This window comes from Heterocephalus glaber, unplaced genomic scaffold (assembly GCF_053883595.1).
Source record: "Heterocephalus glaber isolate CG9 unplaced genomic scaffold, H.glaber_assembly_v1.0 deba00001550, whole genome shotgun sequence".
In the NCBI taxonomy this organism is placed as follows: Eukaryota; Metazoa; Chordata; class Mammalia; order Rodentia; family Bathyergidae; genus Heterocephalus; species Heterocephalus glaber.
In genome coordinates this window covers 19,282,533-19,300,968 of record NW_028258343.1, presented here as the reverse complement: position 1 = coordinate 19,300,968, position 18,436 = coordinate 19,282,533, and the positions used below count along the sequence as shown (strand labels likewise).

The 18,436-nt window shown below is 41.8% G+C and overlaps 1 long non-coding RNA gene across 1 annotated transcript; it reads left to right on the top strand.

Annotated features, from left to right (window-relative positions):
• Positions 1–15: 15 nt before the first annotated feature.
• Positions 16–17,786, top strand: LOC110344979 (uncharacterized). Its single transcript, XR_002387982.2, has 2 exons — positions 16–319; positions 15,851–17,786. It is a non-coding gene; the product is annotated as an uncharacterized LOC110344979 (long non-coding RNA).
• The last annotated feature ends 650 nt before the right edge of the window (positions 17,787–18,436 follow it).

The following is an 18,436-nucleotide window of genomic DNA, read 5'->3' as shown; positions in this document are numbered from 1 at the left end:
ACGCGGAGGAGAGGCGGTGGGAGGCGGGGCGCGGCCGGAGCGCTGCACGCCGCTGGCCTCTGCCCCGCAGGCCTGGCCGAGAGCGGGAGGCGCCCGGCTGGGCCCCACAGACACCGGGACTGTGGCCATCAGGCCAGGGCCAGGGACTCCCGTCTGCACCCGGCCTCTAGGGCCCTCACTCCCACAGCGCCCCCCAGCGGCACAGGGCCTCCTGGACGGAACTGAAAGTCTGAAAGTCCTGCCGGGCGACGCTCTGTTTGCACGTTTCGTCCACGTCTGCAGTGCATCGTGACTGCGCTCCTCCCGTGGCGAAGGGACTGTACGTAACAAACCTGCCGTTGTCATCCCTCTCCCTCCCCTGGCTCCTTCCCTCCCTCCTCTATCTCTCCCTCCCCTTTGCCTTTGAGAAAGATCTCTCTCCCTACTGCCCATTACCTCTCTTTTATTTTGTTCTCTGTTTATAGTTGGGGTTTCTCATATAAGAGGGACCATGCATATTTGACCTTGTGTGTCTGGTTTATTTCACTTAACATTGTGGTCTCCAGGCGCATCCATTTCCCACAGATAACTCAAGCTTATCCTTCTTTAAGGCTGAGTAGTACTCCATTGTGTGTAAATACCGCATTTTCTGTCTTTAACTCTTTCGGGAAGACATCTAGAAGGGGAATAGCTGGGTCAAGTGGAATTTCTGGCTTTAGCTTTTTAAGGACTTTCCATCCTGATTCCCACTTCACAGAAGATGTTACAGGTGGCTAATAAATACATGAAGAAATGCTCAGCCTCACTGGCCATTAGCGAATGCAAGTTAAAACAACACTAAGAGTCCATGTCACCCCAGAAAGAGTGGGCGTCATCAAGAAATTGAACAACAGCAAGTGCTGGCGCGGACTGGGGAGGGAACCTCTCACTGCTGCCGGGGAGGGCAAGCAGCCCAGCAGCTATGGGAGTCAGTGCGGAGCGCCGAGGATACCTTCCAGAGCCCACGCCTCCGCCACTGAAGTCAAACAGGAGGAGAAGGGCCCGGAGACCGAGCTCGAGCGGGAGGGAGCGCAGAGGAGGAGAGCCGTGAGGCGGCGCCACACACAGCAGCCCAGAGCACACGCACGCACCGAGCTGCCTCAGAACTGGCTTCTAGCAGTCTGGAAGAGGCTCAGGCAGGACAGGAGCGCTGTGTTGACCCCACAGAGAGTGATGAATGCCAGCAGCTGGTATGCTACTGCACACCTGTAATCCCAGCTCTCTGGAGGCTGAGGCAGGAGGATTGCTGCGAGTTCAAAGCCAGCCTGGATCAAGAGAGAGGGAGGAGAGAGAAAGAGAGAGAGGGAAAGAGAGAGAGGAGGAGAGAGAGAGGGAGAGAGGGAGGGAAGGAGAGGGAGAGAGGGGGAGAGAGGGAGAGAGGGAGAGAGGGAGAGAGAGGAGAGAGAGAGGGAGGGGGGGAATTCTAGAAACCAGAAGATTCTAGGGTGTGGGCTGGCAGGTGGGAGGCCAACAGCTGTTTTTCCAGCATACCCCCATGGCTGTGTCTGTTTGTATCTTTATAGATCCATGCAAGTGTGTGGATATACATAAATAACCATAAAGGAATAACTCGTTTGTAAATAATAGTTCGGTAAAATAGATGGTAAATTAAATTTACGAATAATTTCCTGGCTCCACGAGTGGAACTACCCAATGAATCCCTGCTGTGAAGAAACAGACGTTAAGTAGGAGGGCCGCGCTGCTGCCAACAGGAGGACAAGGCGCTGGCTCTGGCGGCAGATGAACGTCCCCAAGTCCACCTGCCGAGTGGGCTCTGACCCGGAAGCGCGAACGCGTCCATCTGGAAAATCGACAGCTGCCAACGAGGTCCTCGGGGTCCCAGGACGGGGCCCACGCAGACTCTGGAGGGAGGCCAGGGGCGGGGCCCTGGGAAAGTGGGAGGACAGTGCTACGGGGCAGCCCGGGGCGGGCTCTGGTTCACCCGGGACCCGGCCTGGCCGCCTCAGCAGGCCCTCGGGTGGCTGGACGGGGCCTCAGCTCGCAGCCTGGCTCCCTGCTGCCTGGGAGGAGGTCAGCAGCTCTCCCCGCCAGGCCCGGCCCTCAGCAGCCTACCGTGGACTGAAACCTTACAAACTGTGAGCCAAGCAAACCTCTCCCCTTCAGGTGTGGGTGTGGGTACTGGGTCTCAGCTAGGAAGGAAATAACCGAGACAGGAGGCCGAGGGGAGTCTGTGCTCTCGGGAAGCAGCAGAGGCGGAGAGGAAGCCACGCAGGGCCAGCAGCCCTCCCCCTCCTCCTCGAATTCCCTCATAAAAAACAAGTGTGCCTGTGAATTCATACGCAGCAAATTTTCATGGCCTCAGCTGGAACTAGTAAGCTCCTCATGTTGTTTACATCTTCTGCAGTTCGCAAGATCTTACCTATGTTTAGGGCCCACAAGCTTCGAGGAAGGAAGAGAGCATTCTGGTGCTAAGGGTGGAAACCCTCGTCAGGAGAGCTGGTTACCAGCACCCAGGACAGACAAACAGAGAAGCCGAGAGAGAGAGAGAGAGAGAGAGAGAGAGAGAGAGAAAGAGCACCTGAAATCCCATGACCATCTTCACATCTTATATTTCATAATTTACATTTATTTTGAGCTGTTTCTAATCTAACATATACTAAAATGTAAGCTTCTTGTGGAGATAAGCATTAATAGCCAAACCAAGAAATGGTTATTAAAACTGTAATAATTACAGTCATTCCCCCTCTCTCTCTCTCTCTCTCTCTCTCTCTGTCTTGATACGAAAGAGTGTCAAATTCTTGCATTTCTAAAATGTCTAAAATGCCCTGAGTCCTCCAGGTAGCAAAGTCTCCTTTGCTTTTAACTTATTCTTACCTCTTTATGAGTCAGTTTATTATGTTAGGAAATAAGCAACTCGTATGATGAATGATGAAATTCACAGTGGTGAATTTACTAAAGTCAATGACTAATTTTCTTTTTTAATTTTTCTGATAAGTAGACAGGAGTAAAGACATTTTCCCCTACTGGATATATACATATAAACTTTAAAAGATACAAATTGTAATACATTCCCATCACTTGTATCAATATTGTTTGATCAATAGGATGATTGCCTTTAAAATGCTAACCTTATACCACACTGCTACACGACATGTGTAATCAGTCAGCATGTTAGAGGTTGTAGATTTAATGCATGTAAAAAGAGGCCTGGAGTAATGAGAGGGAATTTATTCTGACATCTTTCAGAGGTCATTTGACTTAGTGAAATAGGAAGCTTTTGCTTCCAACAGACTTGTCTCTCTCAAGAACTGCCTTGCTATATAGTCTGGAATAAATTAAATAATCTTTCTAAACCACAATTTCTTCATTTTCAAGTGAAGAATGCAATACAACATAATTCACAGGATTCTTGCAAATTACAACTCAGATCATCTATGTCAAACCTTAGCACAGTGCACGAAAAAACCTTAGATGCGATGTTGTTTTGTTTTTTTGTTTTTTTGGTACTGGGGATTGAACTGGGGTCCTTCTGCTTGTGAGGCAGGCAGCGGAACCACTCAGCTAAATCCCCAGCCCTAAAATTAGACATTGCAGGATGGTTGTTTTTTTGTGGCTTTTTTTGGTACCGGGGATCAAACTGAGGACCTTGCGCTTTCGAGGCAGGTGCCGGAACCACTGAGGTAAATCCCAGGCCCTGCAAGATGCGATGTTAAGGCAAACTGGAACAAAACGAAAAACATTGTTATCCGAAATAATATCACCTATAAAACAGAGATAACAATAGCTAGTCTTAAGTCATATTGTGAGAAATGAATGAGTTTATTCATGTAAATTGCCCTGAAAAAAACCCCTAGAACAAAATAAATAATCAAGAAATGATAGTCATTATCATCAATGGATGTACCTTTGACAGTAAAGTCATCTTTTACCCACTTAAGTGCTTGTAATTTGCTGCTCTCTGGTGTTCATTTGGGGTATTACAATTCTGAATCGTAACTGTTAAACTAGTAACTTGGGAGTCAGAAGTCTCTCAAGCTGTTATCATTTGCATACTATTTTTGCAATCTCCAAGAGAACTATTGCTTGTTTACTATTTCTATTTAAATTGATTTACTTTTAAGGTAAAAATATATTCCTTAAACTACTTTCCTATCATTATGATAAATGAAACATTGGTATAGTTTTTCTTCTTTAATTTCCTCTGTGACCCATTGGTTATTCAGAAGTGTGTTGTTCAGTTTCCATGTGTTTATGAAATGTTTGCAGTTTCTTTTGCTATTGATCTCCAATTTCATAATATACAGGGGATAACTTCAATTCCTTTGCACTTACCTAAAAAAGTTCTATGAGCAAGTATGTGGTCTATTTTGGAGAATGACCCATGTGCCACTGAAAAGAATGTGTATTCTGATTTTGTGGGGTTGAACACTCTGTAAACATCTGTTAAATCCATTTGTTCAAGAGTTTGATTGAGTTCTAGTATTTTGTTGCTTGCTTTTAGTCTAGTTGATCTATCTATTTGTGACAGTGGGGTATTGAGTTCCTTCACTACATTGTATTAGTGCTTATATGATTTTTCATGTCCGTTAGTATTTGTTTTATATAGTTGGGCACACTAGTGTTTGGTGCATAGATATTTATGATCATCATCTCTTCCTCTTGGATTGTTCCCTTTACAAGGATGTAATGTCCTTCTTTGTCTCTCTCTTTTTTTTTTGGTACCGGGGATCGAACTCAGGACCTTGTGCTTGCAAGGCAGGCACCGGAACCACTGAGCTAAATCCCTGGCCCCTTTCTTTGTCTCTCTTAATCAGTATGGGTTTGAAATCCACTTGGTCTGCAAAGAGGATAGCTACTCCTGCTTTTTTTCAGGTTCATGTCACATGCAGTATTGTTTTCCACCCTTTAACTTTCAGTCTATGAGTTTCTTTTTGAATTAAGTGTGTTTCTTATATGCAGCATATGTGGGATCTTGCTTCTTGACCCATTCCGCCAGTCTGTTTCTTTTGATTGGTGAATTGAGGCCATTAACATTGACCGTTATAACTGATATGTATTGACTTATCATTGTCATGACTTTTTCTTTTTGTTGGATCCTCCCCCTTTGCTCTTAATTTTTTGTCATGCCAGATGGATTCATTCTGCTGGGCATCCTGGGGTCGTGATCCTTGCTGTCTTTTTCCTAGGATTTTTGTCTAAAATTTTTTGGAGTGCTGGTTTGGTATTCATGAAGTTCCTAAGGTGCTCTTTGTCATGAAAGTATCTTATTTCTCCATCAATTTTGAGAGATAGTTTTGCAGAGTACATCAATCTTGGTTGGAGGTTGTTTTCCTTTAGGGCTTGAAATGTATCACTCCAACCTCTTCTTGCCTTGAGGGTTTGCATTAAGAAGTCTGCTGTGATTCTGATGGGTTTTCCTTTGTATGTGATTTGTTTCTTTTCTCTAACTGCTTGTAGAACTTTGTTCTTCTGTTGGGTTTCTGGAATCTTAACAATTATATGCTTATGTGTAGATTTTTTTTGATCAAGGCTAGTTGGAGTCCTGTATACCTCACTTGTATGTCAAGTTCTTTTCCCCTCCTTGGGAAGTTTTCTGCCATCACTTCTGTGAACAGTTTTTTTTATGTCATCTGCACTCTCTCCTGTTTCTTCATTGACTCTGATCATTCTTTTTTTTTGGTTTTTTGGGGTTGTTTTTTTTTTGGTACCGGGGATCGAACTTGGGTCCTTGTGCTTATGTTATACTTCTTTGCATCATCTAGCAGCTGCTGGATTGATTTCTCGTAGTCCCTTACAATTTTAAAGCAATTTTTCTTTTCCCAGTCACTACTTGCAATCTTATCTTCTATATCTGAAATTCTGTCCTCACATTGGCTCATTCTGCTGCATAGACTTTCAATGGAGTTTTTAATGTCCTGGAAATCTGTTTGCATCTGTTTTATGGATTCCATTTGTTTCCTATGTTGGGATTCCATCATGTTCCTCAGCTCCTCTATTTTTTTATCTGTGTCTTCTCTAGATTTATTAATCATGTCTCACACTATGGGCACAATCTCTGCTGTTATGTGAGAAATTATTTCTCCTTTCATTTTTTCCAGATCCTCTTTTGTTGCTAGTTCAGGGAGTCCAGGTGGTTGAATATCAGAATGTTCCATCTCGTTTCCCTTTAGGGTCGCTGTAGGTGATCTGGAAGTCTGGTTTTGAGGCTTGTTTATGTGTCTTCTCATTTCGATGGCGGGGGTGGGGGGTCCTGCTGGTGCCTGAATGGCGCACCTCCTCTGTGCTGAGAGTGGAGGTAGGTTGGACTGGAAGCCTCCTACTCTGCACTAGGAGCTGTGGCACACTAACCCAGAAGCCTCCTCTGTGCTGGGAGCTGTTGGTAGAGTTTTAAAGTATGGTGGACCCTTGACTTACAAACTTGATTGGTTCCCGAGGGTTGGTTGTAACACAAGTTGTTTGTAAGTCAATACAGCTGAGGTGCGGATGTTTACCTGGGTATATACTGTAGATAACAAGAGGCAGATGAATCTCCCATTAACCTAATTAACCCAAGTTTTTCATATATCAGGCCGGTTGTAACTTGAGGGTCCATTGTATATTAAAAACAACACATAATTGGCATAGAAAAATCTTAACATGAGTACTAACCAGAATCATACCTCCTATACACTTTGGAAAACATAATTTTATGTTGATAGATTTCATGACAAAGGATCAGGGAAGGCGTTACAGGAAAAGCAATCTTTAGAAACCGAGTCTTCAAGAGTTATATGAGAAGTTAGATTGATGGAGAAGGGAAGCAGTGTTTCCCCAGCAGAGACTAAGCTACATGTGAGTGCAGGAAGGTGGACCCAGGTGGTCTGAAGATGGGAAGACTGAGCGCTGGGCATGTGCGGTCTCGTTTCCCCATTTTAACAGATGTGTGCTGTGCTCTGTGTGTGTGTATGTGTGAGCACTTTGCCTCCAAGTGTTCCAGTAAAACACTGGCCATTGGGAAAGGCAGAATGAAAAGATAGTAAGGCGGCAAGCAGGACTCTGACTATATAAGAGGAATGAAAAGGGCAGCAAAATACTTTTGCAGGTTATTGAACTATGCAAGCAGTTTGAAGGAGCCTGTTTGCCCTGGGATTGATTTTATCCCCATCATGTAGAACAGCTGCTGTGTGCATCTGACAGTCATGGAGAATAATTATGTGTCTTCCTTACTGAACTGGCCTTAAATGTCACACTGCTTGAGAGTTCCCACTGCTTATCAGATTGTGTTAATTTTTCGCAGTTTTTTAGTGAATGCTTTAAACTGTTGACCCAGTTTGTGACTATAACAGCCTTTTCCTCCCTCCAGTGAAAAGCAGGTAGTTGGTTAGCAGATATCACTAGATATGCAGAAAGTGAGGAAGTCTGCCATACATGGAAGTAAATGTATAGAAGAAGAAGAAAAAAGGTTTTTTTTTCTTTTTTCAAAAATTTCCACAGATATTAGGCAACATTCATTTTAAGTAAGTGCAATCCATGCGGTTGTTAATTTATATTTTCACTGAATATCCTCTCCTATTTTTATAGAATGAAATCTGATAGTAATTTTTGAACTCTTCCAGGAATGGAGGAAAAGGAAAATAGAAATCAGAGGCAATCTGGCATGATTGTTAAGAAGAGAGGCTGAGGAACTTGAAGGGTTTCATACCCCAGCTCCTCTGCTATGAGTGGTTTGCCTTAACCCAGTCAAGTCGTCTAAGACTCGAGGGCCTTTTGTCTGTAAAGTGTGAAAAATAATGCCTGTGTCCAGTGAGCTTTCTATACACACACAAATGTATACATGCCTGTGTGTAGCATATATGTACACGTGTCATTATTATTTTAGCACAATCCAAAATAAAATTGCTAATCTTTACTTAAATCCATGTCATTATTTTGAATTTTTTTCTTTCAAAATGAGACCACATGGCACTCTGGATCTCCGAGTTTCACTCCCTTTCCCGGCTGCTGGGTCACTGATTCCCAGCTGATTCCGGTTTCAATGGGGCTGAGCTCGACCCCAGCCCGCCTGCACCCACACCAGCCTGGAATCTGTCCTGTATTTCCTCATCTCCTCAGGAAGCTTTTCCTTCTTCTACCACTGCCGCCCACCACCCACCGAGGCTGACTGCTGACATCCTGCATACCTGCCTGACACTGCTGTTAAACACCCTGATGCTGAGATTTTCTGTATCTCAATCACACTAGCAAACATTTCTGTTTCTTTACTATCTTGTAAATGATGAACAATATCTCAACAAGGATTTTAAAACATTTTTCCAACACTGTTTAGAACTGCAGAGGGTCCCTACTTGTGATGGATCAACTTAGGACCTTTTGATTTTTACAATGATGCAAAATCAATGATGTAAGATAAAGTTTTATCTTTACTTTTCAGTGCAGTATCAACTTACATAAGCTATTCAACATTTTGTTACAAAATAGGCTTTGTGTTAGGTCTGGGGCCAATTGTAGTCTAATGTAAGCAATGGCACACACAGGTAGGCGAAGCTAAGGTTCGGTATAGTGAATGTAACTTTTATGTAGCTTATTTGTCGGGATATAATACTATTTGTATTTTTGCTTGCTTTCAATGACTCGAATTGAATAGAAACACTTCCCTCCGAGTCAGCATTCTATCTTCATTTTTTCCCAGTCAAACTTATCAAACACAGGTCCCTAATTCTGTTTAAGACATGGTATATAATAATGAGTCAGTATATTGGGAGTGATTTGGTATAAGAACCATTTTTAAGAACATATTTGCTTTTTAATAACCTGGAGAGATAGCCCATGGGAGGATGCTAAGCATCTCTTCCAGAGTCAGGAATTATCCTGGCATTTCCTAAACCACCGCAAGCGGGTGCCTATTGTTATGTTGAAATCTCTTCTGGCCCCCAGAGGCAGGGCTTTTGGGGTGACTGAGTCACAGGGCACTGTGCCCACCGTGGCAGTGTGCTGTTGGGAGGCCGTCCTCTTAGGGAGAGGTGGGTTACTGGGGCGTCACCTGGGAGGGTTACGGAGCTCTTCCAGGGAACCCTTTCTCTCCTCCTGGTTGCTTTCATGTGAGCAGCTGTCTTCCACCATAGCCCTGTCCGCCATACTGTTTCTGCATTTGAGCCTGCCAACCGTGAACTGAAACTCCCCAATCTGTGAGGCAAAATAAACACCTCCACCTTTGAGCTGTGCATGTCGGGTCTTGTGTTTCTGGGATGAGGAAGGTGACTAAGGCTCCTGTCTGCTTTCTCCTTTTATCAGTTCATCCTAGACCAGTGTGGAAAGATGTAGCTGTGCCAATATTGTTCCTTCAGAGTCTAAGGTATTAGGAAGAGAAATAGGGCTGAGAAAAGTTTGTTAGTAAATTGGAATTTGGCAATGAAATCCTCTAAATCGCTGGTCGTGATACAGTGGATCCTTGACTTATGAACTCGATTCATTCCCGAGGGCTGGTTGTAACTCAAGTTGGTCAATTGCCTTCAAAGTCTCTCTCCTGTGTACAGGCAGATCTCAGTGTCCTTAGAGAGACATTGGCCCAGGATTTCTCAGTTAACCCCACACAGGAAAGGATGTTGTCATGTTCCTTCCAGAACTCTTTAAGGGTTAAATAGTTAAATCTATATCTGAGACCATCTGGAAGCACAAGTGACAGGGATTCAGGTTGTAACTCAAGACCTCGGTCATAAGTTAAAAACTAAACTTCGGGTTGTAACCCAAGTTGTTCGTATGTCAAGCCAGTCATAACTTGAGGGTTCAATGTAATATGATAGACTAGAAGGAATGATACTATTCCACTAAATACAAATGTAAATACTATTACAGTATTGAAAATGTTAAATATAGTTGTTGTTGTTGTTGTTGTTTTTGGTACCGGGGCTCAAACTCGGATCCTTCCGCTTGCAAGGCAGGTGGCGGAACCACTGAGCTAAATCTCCGGCCCCTGTTAAATATAGTTTTTAAATTAAAAGATGAGACTGAATATAGTAAGGGAAATATAAAGACAGAAATAAATGAGGTGCAGTTGTTTAAAAAGGTAAGGAACCTTGCAGGTATATGCAGATTCCTTATGTCCATCCATCAGAAAGAAGGCTCTTGCAACCACAAATAATGGTAAGCCCAGGAGAGGAGCGCTGCATAATTCAAAAAGGCTATAATCTCAGGAAGAGGAATATTTCAATAAACCAAGTCTGTAAGAAAAACAGCTGAGCTCTACCTCTAAAACTAAAATATTGTTCCCCAGGAATCCTGCACAAAAGCCTGCCACAATATGATGTGGGGACTGAATTAACACTACTTGGTAGCTCTTTAAAAAAATCACAAGCTAGGACCAGGGATTTAGCTCAGTGTTTTCGGCACCTGCTGCGCAAGCACAAGGACCCAGGTTCAATCCCCGGTACCCCCCCCCAAAAAAAAATCACAAGCTCGGAATTGTCATTTCTAGTGGACCTTCAGTTGCCTGGTGGGAAGCCATGCAACCCCCACAAAGGCCCCTGCTCCTAATGAAGCGCAATGTCCTGCAGCTGGAGTTCAGGCAAGGACCTAAAAGCATTAAGATGCAGAACATACAATGAGAAAGACACCTGAGAATTCAAAGAATACAAATGAAGGAGGTTTAATGTATTTCCAGAATTGAAAGAAAAGCTAAATCGTGATTGCAGTAAGCTGAGTAAGGACTTCCCAAAAGGTACCCGTGTCTTGGTCTTTGGTCTGAATGTTTCCTTCTATGGCAACAGGAGTTTGCAGATACCTCTGACGTGCAGGTTTTGAGATGAGCCTTTCCTGGTTTATCCAGCTGACCCTAAATGCCACTGCACATACCCAGGCGAGAGGGTGCCAAAGGGAGATCTGACCCAGAAAGACGAAAAGGAGGAAGTCAGGATGGTAAAGCCGCCAGGAAACCTCGGAGGAGAGTAAGCACACCAGAGTGGAAGGCTGGCCGCCACCAGAAGCTAGAAAATCAAGGGTCGGGTTCTCGCCAGCCTCAGAGGAACTGCGGCCTGTGCCCTGCGGGACGCCAGTGCAGACGCTGATTTTAAACTTCCGGCCTCGGTGAAGGCAACAGCAGACTTTTCAGTGCTTTAAGCCACGATGCTTGGGTCAATTTGTTTCTGCAACCATAGGAACTGAATATAACTCCGGAGCAGCAGATGATGAAAAGTAGATGGTTTTTTAAAGAACCAGACTGAACTTTTAGAAATGAGGGATGTGCTGTGCTCTATTACGTGTAAATATAGAACTATAAAAACTACATCATACATTGAAGTTGTACAAACATCACATTAAATACAAGGAATAAAGAAGATTAGACCTAGTTAAAGAGACAATTAGTTACTGGAAGGTAGAATTGAATAAATGTCACCAATAAAAAGAAAATGAAACAAATAGATGGAATAGATAGAAGGAAGCTTGAAATACCTGGAAGCTGCAGCAGAAAGATTATCTTCCATAAATAAGAATTATATAAACAGAGAAAAACCAACAGTCCAGATTCCCAGATCCCACCATGTTGACGATACCCAAAACATTCTGTAAGCAGTGCAGGCTGCAAAGAGTTAAACCCCTCAGTCGGCTTCCTTTAAGAAGCGAGTCTGACTGAAGCTACAGTGACTCAGTGCAGCATCTCCTGAGCACTGCGGCAGCACACAGGTTAACACGACCTCCCTGCTAGCCACAGCCGAGGCCAGAGTACTGACCCATGAAGCTATGGGGCTGACAGGAGATAACATCCGTAGCTGAGGTCAGAGTGATCGCACCCAGACTCCATTCCCACAATCAGTGCCTTCACAGCTTGACGGACAGTGCTCTAATTACAACCACATATTTTGTCTATCTTGCTTCTAATTTAAAAATGCTTTGACTCTTCTTCAAAGCCTTGCTGCATTGGTTTCCATGGTAATTTCACATACTGCACATCTATACGTGCACCTTTACCCTGATGGATGAATAATAAAATTCGGTGGAAAAGACAGGCCAGTGCCTTTTGCCAAAGGAGCATTGGCCATCCCAGTTCATGTTTCCTCTTTAACTCTATCCAGTTTTTCTCCAACCTTGTGTCATCGCACACTCTGGCACCAAACGATTGAAGATTATTTAGCCCCAAAGAAAGAGGAAGATAACAAATCCAAGCATAAAAATATAAAGAAACTCAAGCATTAACAAGTATTGAAGGAAATACAAAATACAACACCAGAGAAACAGAGAAAATCTTAGAAGCATTTATAAAGAAATAAAATTAGTATGATAGCGGCTTTTCAGTTGCAGTAATTATTGGTTTAAAACAGTAGAATAAGATTTTTAAATCATGAAAGAAATAAAATTACAGTCTAGACTCTAGTAATAAACTTTCTTTCTGAAACAAGTGGGAAAGAAATTTCTAAAAGACCCACATGAATACAAAATGAAACATTCCCAGGCGAGATGCAAGAAAGTGAAGTTTTTAAAAATATAAGATGACATAAAGCAATAACGATGTTTAACCCAAAAGATAAAAATAAGACAACAGAGCTAAAATAATGGAGTACAATTGTATTTAAGATGGGAAGTGACTAGTGTTAAAGCTTTCTTAAATTCTTTACCTGATAAAGGAAGAGGATAAAGATATCATTTAACTTTTGATTTTCTTAGATAGGCCTGTGAAAATATGAAGAACAAACACTGAAAGAATAGAACGCTTGTATACATATTCAAACAATTGCAATAAATAAATAGGATGCTGCCTAGTATGGGGGGAAACGTACTTAGACTTCCTTGCTCTGTAAGCAAAATTAAATTCACTTAAGTTGCAAAAAATTATTTAAATGTGAAAAGCAAAATGTTGGGACCCTTAGAAGAAAATGTATAAGAATATATTTGTAATTCCAGGGTAATGGATGTTTTCTTACACAAAAGGAAAGAGGTAAGGGGAAACCGATCCACTCACCACATTAAAATTGGAAAGGCTTTTTAGCAAAAGATGCAGAGAGAGAAAGAAAGATGGGAAGCCACAAAGTGGAGAAAATGTCTGCAACATGCATAACAGACACAGGATCGGCACATAGAATATGCAGGCCACCCAGAAATGCCAACTGAACAGACCCATGCCAGAGAGGGGACTGAGCTGCTGAGAAATCACAGGACAGGTACGCAATCTCACTATAATGCTGAAGAATGCATATTCAAAATAAAATCCAATGAGATCTTACACCTACTAGATTAACAATACTTAAGGAACATCCCATTTAATCTTCTAAATTCATAAAAATAATCACCGGTGACATGTTCAGGTAATTATGAAGAACAATACTGATCACAGGAGGCCGGTCTGTTTATGTAGCCTTCATGATTCACAAACAAGAATGCCCTTGTCTATGTTAGCAAAGCTGCAGGCAACTAAAATGACATGTAAGAGAAGAACGGACACATAGACTGTATTGTGTATTTAGCCCAACCAAAATCACACGCATCCCTTTTCTTAATGTAATTTAAAAAACTTAGACATCTATTTTATTCATTGGAAAAGTAATGCATGTTCATTCAAGGGCACTTGGGAAAACGCAGAAGCCTGGCCATTCATACCCTCCTAACTGAAGCAACTCTAATTAACACATCAGCTTCCATAAGTCTTTCAAAAACAACGCTTCCCTGTCTTTAAACATGATTGAAATTTATTTTTCTGTATAATTTTATCTCGGTTTTATTATTTAGAGACATTTATATATGTTTCTGTGGTGCCTTTTACATTCTATTTTCCTGCTTAGAACCTCTCTCTGTCTCTCTCCCCTCCTGTCCCCGCCCCCTCCCCGGTCTTTTTGGTGCTAGGGATTGGACCCAGCACACTGTGCTGCTGAGCTACCTCCCCCAGCTATTAGAATCATAAGGTTTAAAAATTGACTGTTTCTCTAAGTAAGTATATCACTGAATTTAATAATTCACATATAAAGCTTTGGGGTGTTGCACATTTTTATGACAGTACTTCTCCATAAATAAGGCTTCGTGAATAACGTTCTTCTGCACTTCAAGGTGACTTTGGATAGCGAATCATGAGTGAGGTTACTGTGTCGAAGCTAAATACCCCTGGTGAGCCTCGGGAGGGTTGGATCGGAAGTGGTTGTACCACTAAAATGTTAGCACTTGGTCAGCAAATGGGATCATACTGTCACAGAACAGAATTGTGGCTTGGATGCTTTCCTGCTCAGTGTGAAGGATTCCAGCTTCCCTCAGGTTGGGCAAGCCTAAAATCTGCATGGACTTGGCAACACTCATGCTCCCTTCCCACACAGAATCCAATACGCGTCTTCATTGTTTTTACCTCCTAAGGGTTTCTCAAATCCCTTCGCTTTCAGTTTTGATAAATATCCTTTTCTGATCTACATCTAATCCTGCAACTATCTCGTAAATTTTTTATTTAATTATGAAATTTACAAAAACACCACTGGAAAGCACAGAGTATAAAACAAATCTCATGTGTTTACTACCCAGTTTTATTAAATTCTTGACATCTTTTTGTCATCTTTATATCAGAGTTATAAAACGTTACAGAAATTATCAAGGCTCTGGGTCCTTCCACTTGATTTCATTTCCTTCCTTCCTCCACATTATGCTGAATTTTATATATTTCATTCTGGACATTGTTTATACTATTGAGATTTTTATATAGGTATAGGTCTATCATTATCCATTATTATTATAAAGTATTGTTTTACATAGATTCCAACTTTATGGAATCTTAGGCCAATTGCTTCTTTTGATTACATTGTATTTGTGAGATTCAAATATAGAAATAGTTGTAACTCTAGTTTACTTTAATTGCTCAAAGTATTTCATTTGACTATATAACAGTTATTTAACATTGTTTCATTGTTGAAGGTCCCATAGAGTGATTAGAACTAATGAATATAAAATATAATTAATTTTAAAATGTAGGTAATTCCTGAGTTAATTACAACTTAGAACTGTATGTGATATATTTGTCAAACTAATTTTTCCAACCCAAATTTGCTTATACATTTATTGCAGGAATGTTCCCAGGAGAAATGGAGTTCTCTCCAACTGTTACTCATGAAGAGGGCTGATCCACCAAAGAACAAATTCTTGGGAGAACTCATACAAATTTTTTTTCTACATAATTCTGTTAGTGTATTTTCTTTGCTGGCTTTTATTCAAAAGTTTATTCATAGAAGATTGGAAGGAGCAAAGTTTATAGTGCTTATAAGAATTTTTAATTCCCAAATGATTCTTTTACATAATTATTAATTATGAGCAATATAATAAAGAAGTTCCAATTTAAATGGTTTCATTATATTTCATAGTTGGCCAAGTCAAAAGTTAATATCATCAATTTATTCACATTCCTAAGCAGAGCTGACTTCTTGCTCAAGTCTTAACTGAGACAAAGCCTACCTGCTGGGGCAGGCCATTAAATTTGATCTTATAATTGTGTGTTCTTCTTGACCCAGTGCATGCTTTTATGATTATATTGTATTGTCTACCAATATAAAGACTGAGTTTAAACTATTCAGAGTGTGAAAGTCATGTTGAAGATTTAGAAAATCATCATTATAGTCAGCAAACAATTCTGTGCCATTTACAGTGTAGTCTGCGATGTATCCTGTGGCCATGGACTATAGATGTACATATCATCATCAAAGGGTCACCTAAATGTCTCCTTACCAAAATAAAAGGGCCTCCTCTTTCCTATAACTTTTCCTAAGTACCTTATCAATAATCTTTGTGGTTTTCTATTTAACCTTTCTCTAATTTTTCAATGTCACTTATAAATAATGAGTCCAGAATCATACATTTGGGTTTTTAAAGGAATCTGACAGGAGATGTCTTTCTGGTTTTGTTTCATGAGGGTGATGTAGTAATATCCATTTATCCACAGGTCAAACTCCGCAAGGGCAGCCATTGGTGTAATCAGCAAAAAGCCATCCTGCAGCTGGAAAAAAATTACATCTTTGAATAAGTAGGTAAAACAAATCTTTTAGGAAAGAGGAAAAACCCCACAGTTGGCTGTGTGGCAGAGGACTGTCTTTTGTCTTTCCTTCCTGTGCCTTTCCCAGTGGGGTTCTCTTATTTCTGTCATCCTGCTGTGTCCTGTATTGGCTCAACTTCAGTCCCAACACATTTGTTTTCTTTATTTCCATAGTGCTGCTGGAGGAGTTTAACATTTTGGAAAAGAAACTCAATAAAAACTAAGGAGAATATATATTTAAAAAATAAAAAAATGCAAATACCCTGAAAATAACCAATTTTGCAAACTACAGGGTTTGGAATTGAAGAAAACCAAACACTTGCCATCATCTACTGCTACAACCATGGGTTCCTTTCCTCCCAGCAGCTCAGATTCTTTGCCTCTGGTCCTCACACCCCAACCCAAAGGCCCAAATAACTCATGGTGGGAACATCAGGTACCTGAAGTTTAAATGTATCCTTCTATGGGAAGAACCAGAGTGGAACTATCAAAACAGGAGGAAGAACTGCTTTTAGTACTCCCTCATGCATGGCCACATCTGCCATCCCCTTCTCATGCCCTTTCCTCTGTCTTCAGGAAGGACAATGAAGGGGGTGAGGAAATTCCAAGATCATCTCTTGGTAGAAAAGAGGAACACGTAGCCCTCCCTACCTGGACTTCTGCCTGGACCTCTGCTGTAAGCTTCAGTGCTGTACAGGGTGATTGCACCTTCTTAATTTTCCAGAGTCTCTGAAAGAGAAAGGAAGCCAATCTTGCCCTCCAGGAAATGGGGGACAATGTTGACTGTCACCACTTTGTACAGCTATTGCTTGTTTAACAACTGTTATGGCTTGCATTTAGATGTCCCCCAAAGCCTCACGTGGTCATAGGTGGGGCTTTTTCAGAGGTGGCTAAATCTAGACTGTGCAATGCTGGAATTGATTCATGATGCAATGCTAAGATGAAGGGCACTAGGATTAAAGGTGTGAGTGCTACCCACCCTAAGTAGCTGAATAAGATGTAAGGGATAGAAAGAACTGTTGTTGTCCCTTGTTGCTTTTGCTACCTTCTGCCCCATCATGAACTCTTTCTCTTCTATGATGCCTGTCTGCCTTGCCAGCCTGCCTTGGAGCCAGATGCTTATAGACTAAAATCTGCAGAAACTGTGAGCTAAATAAACTTTTCCTCCCTTAACTTGTGAATATTGGGTATTTTGTCTCAACAAGAAAAGTAACTAATACAGAATTTGGTACCAGGAGTGAGGTTGTTGCTGTGACTATACCTGACCATATGGTTCAGGAGTTTGACAAGAGTTTGTAAAGGTTCAGCGATACTGGCTAAAAAGGTAGAGCTGGAACACCTTAGGTTATACTTGATGGAAGATTCTGGTCAGAGCTCAAAAGACCAAAAGGCTGATAGAAATCCTTCTAGTAAGGAAGGATAGGAATCCTTCCAGTAAAGACCAGGATTGAGATATTTCTGCTGGAAAGAAACACCTCATTAGCTGTTAGATTCCAGACAATATGTGTTACACTTTCATAGAAAGTTTGTCTACATTTTGCTCATGTCCAGAGACTTTGCCTAAGACTAAGATTAAGGGTGGCAGACTAATGAATCTTCCAGAAAAAATTTTGAGGAAGTCTAATGTTGAGTCCATGACATAGCTTCTGTTGGGGGCTTCTAGCCAGATCTATGTTGAGAATCAAGACCAAAGGGGCCAACAGAATGACTTAAAACATTGTAAGTTTGGCCAAAAAAAATAAAAATCAATGGTCTGTGGACTGCAAAGATAGAGCAGAAGAGATCTTACTTGCAGCAAAAAAAAAAAAAAAAAAAACAAAAACCCAAAAAACAAAAGAATTAAAAAGATGGTCTAAGGACATCACATGAAACAGCAGGACTCCAGCCTTTACAGTCTTAAAATTGCAAAAGTAAAAGACTTTGCTTTAAAAAGAGAGCCCAGACCATGTTCCAGAATGGCAGTGGCCTAGGAAAGCTTTATTTTCAGGATTTGGTTCAGAGGCACTGGACCCCTACAGCCAAGAGAGAAGGAAGCCCGGCTACTGCTCCAGCTGGTGGCAGACCTTGGCATCATCCACGTGGTGCTGGTTTTAGGCACATGCAGATTGTGGGAGTTGTGGTGTCAGGAAGGCTTCCACCCAGATTTCAGAAGAAGGCCTGGGAGGCAAGGCTGTGTGCCCCTGAGAGGGCAAGGGAAACAATGCAAAAGAGATCCCAAAAGTTGAGAGAAGCCAAGAACATGGATTGTCTGAGGAAAACTATAGAGAGAGCAGAGCTGGCCCCAGAGAGAAGCCATATCAGCTACAGCAAGTGGCAGTGCTGTACAGACAGAGCCACCCAAGCCCTTTGGAGTTCACAACTTGCAAATTGCAGAGCATGCTGAAAGTGAAACTGTGAGATTTGATGTTTGCCCTGCGAGATTTGGGTCTTGCTTTGTTATCATTCCTTGCTGTCCTTCTGTTTGTAACTTTAAAAATAGAAGTGTCTATCTTGTGC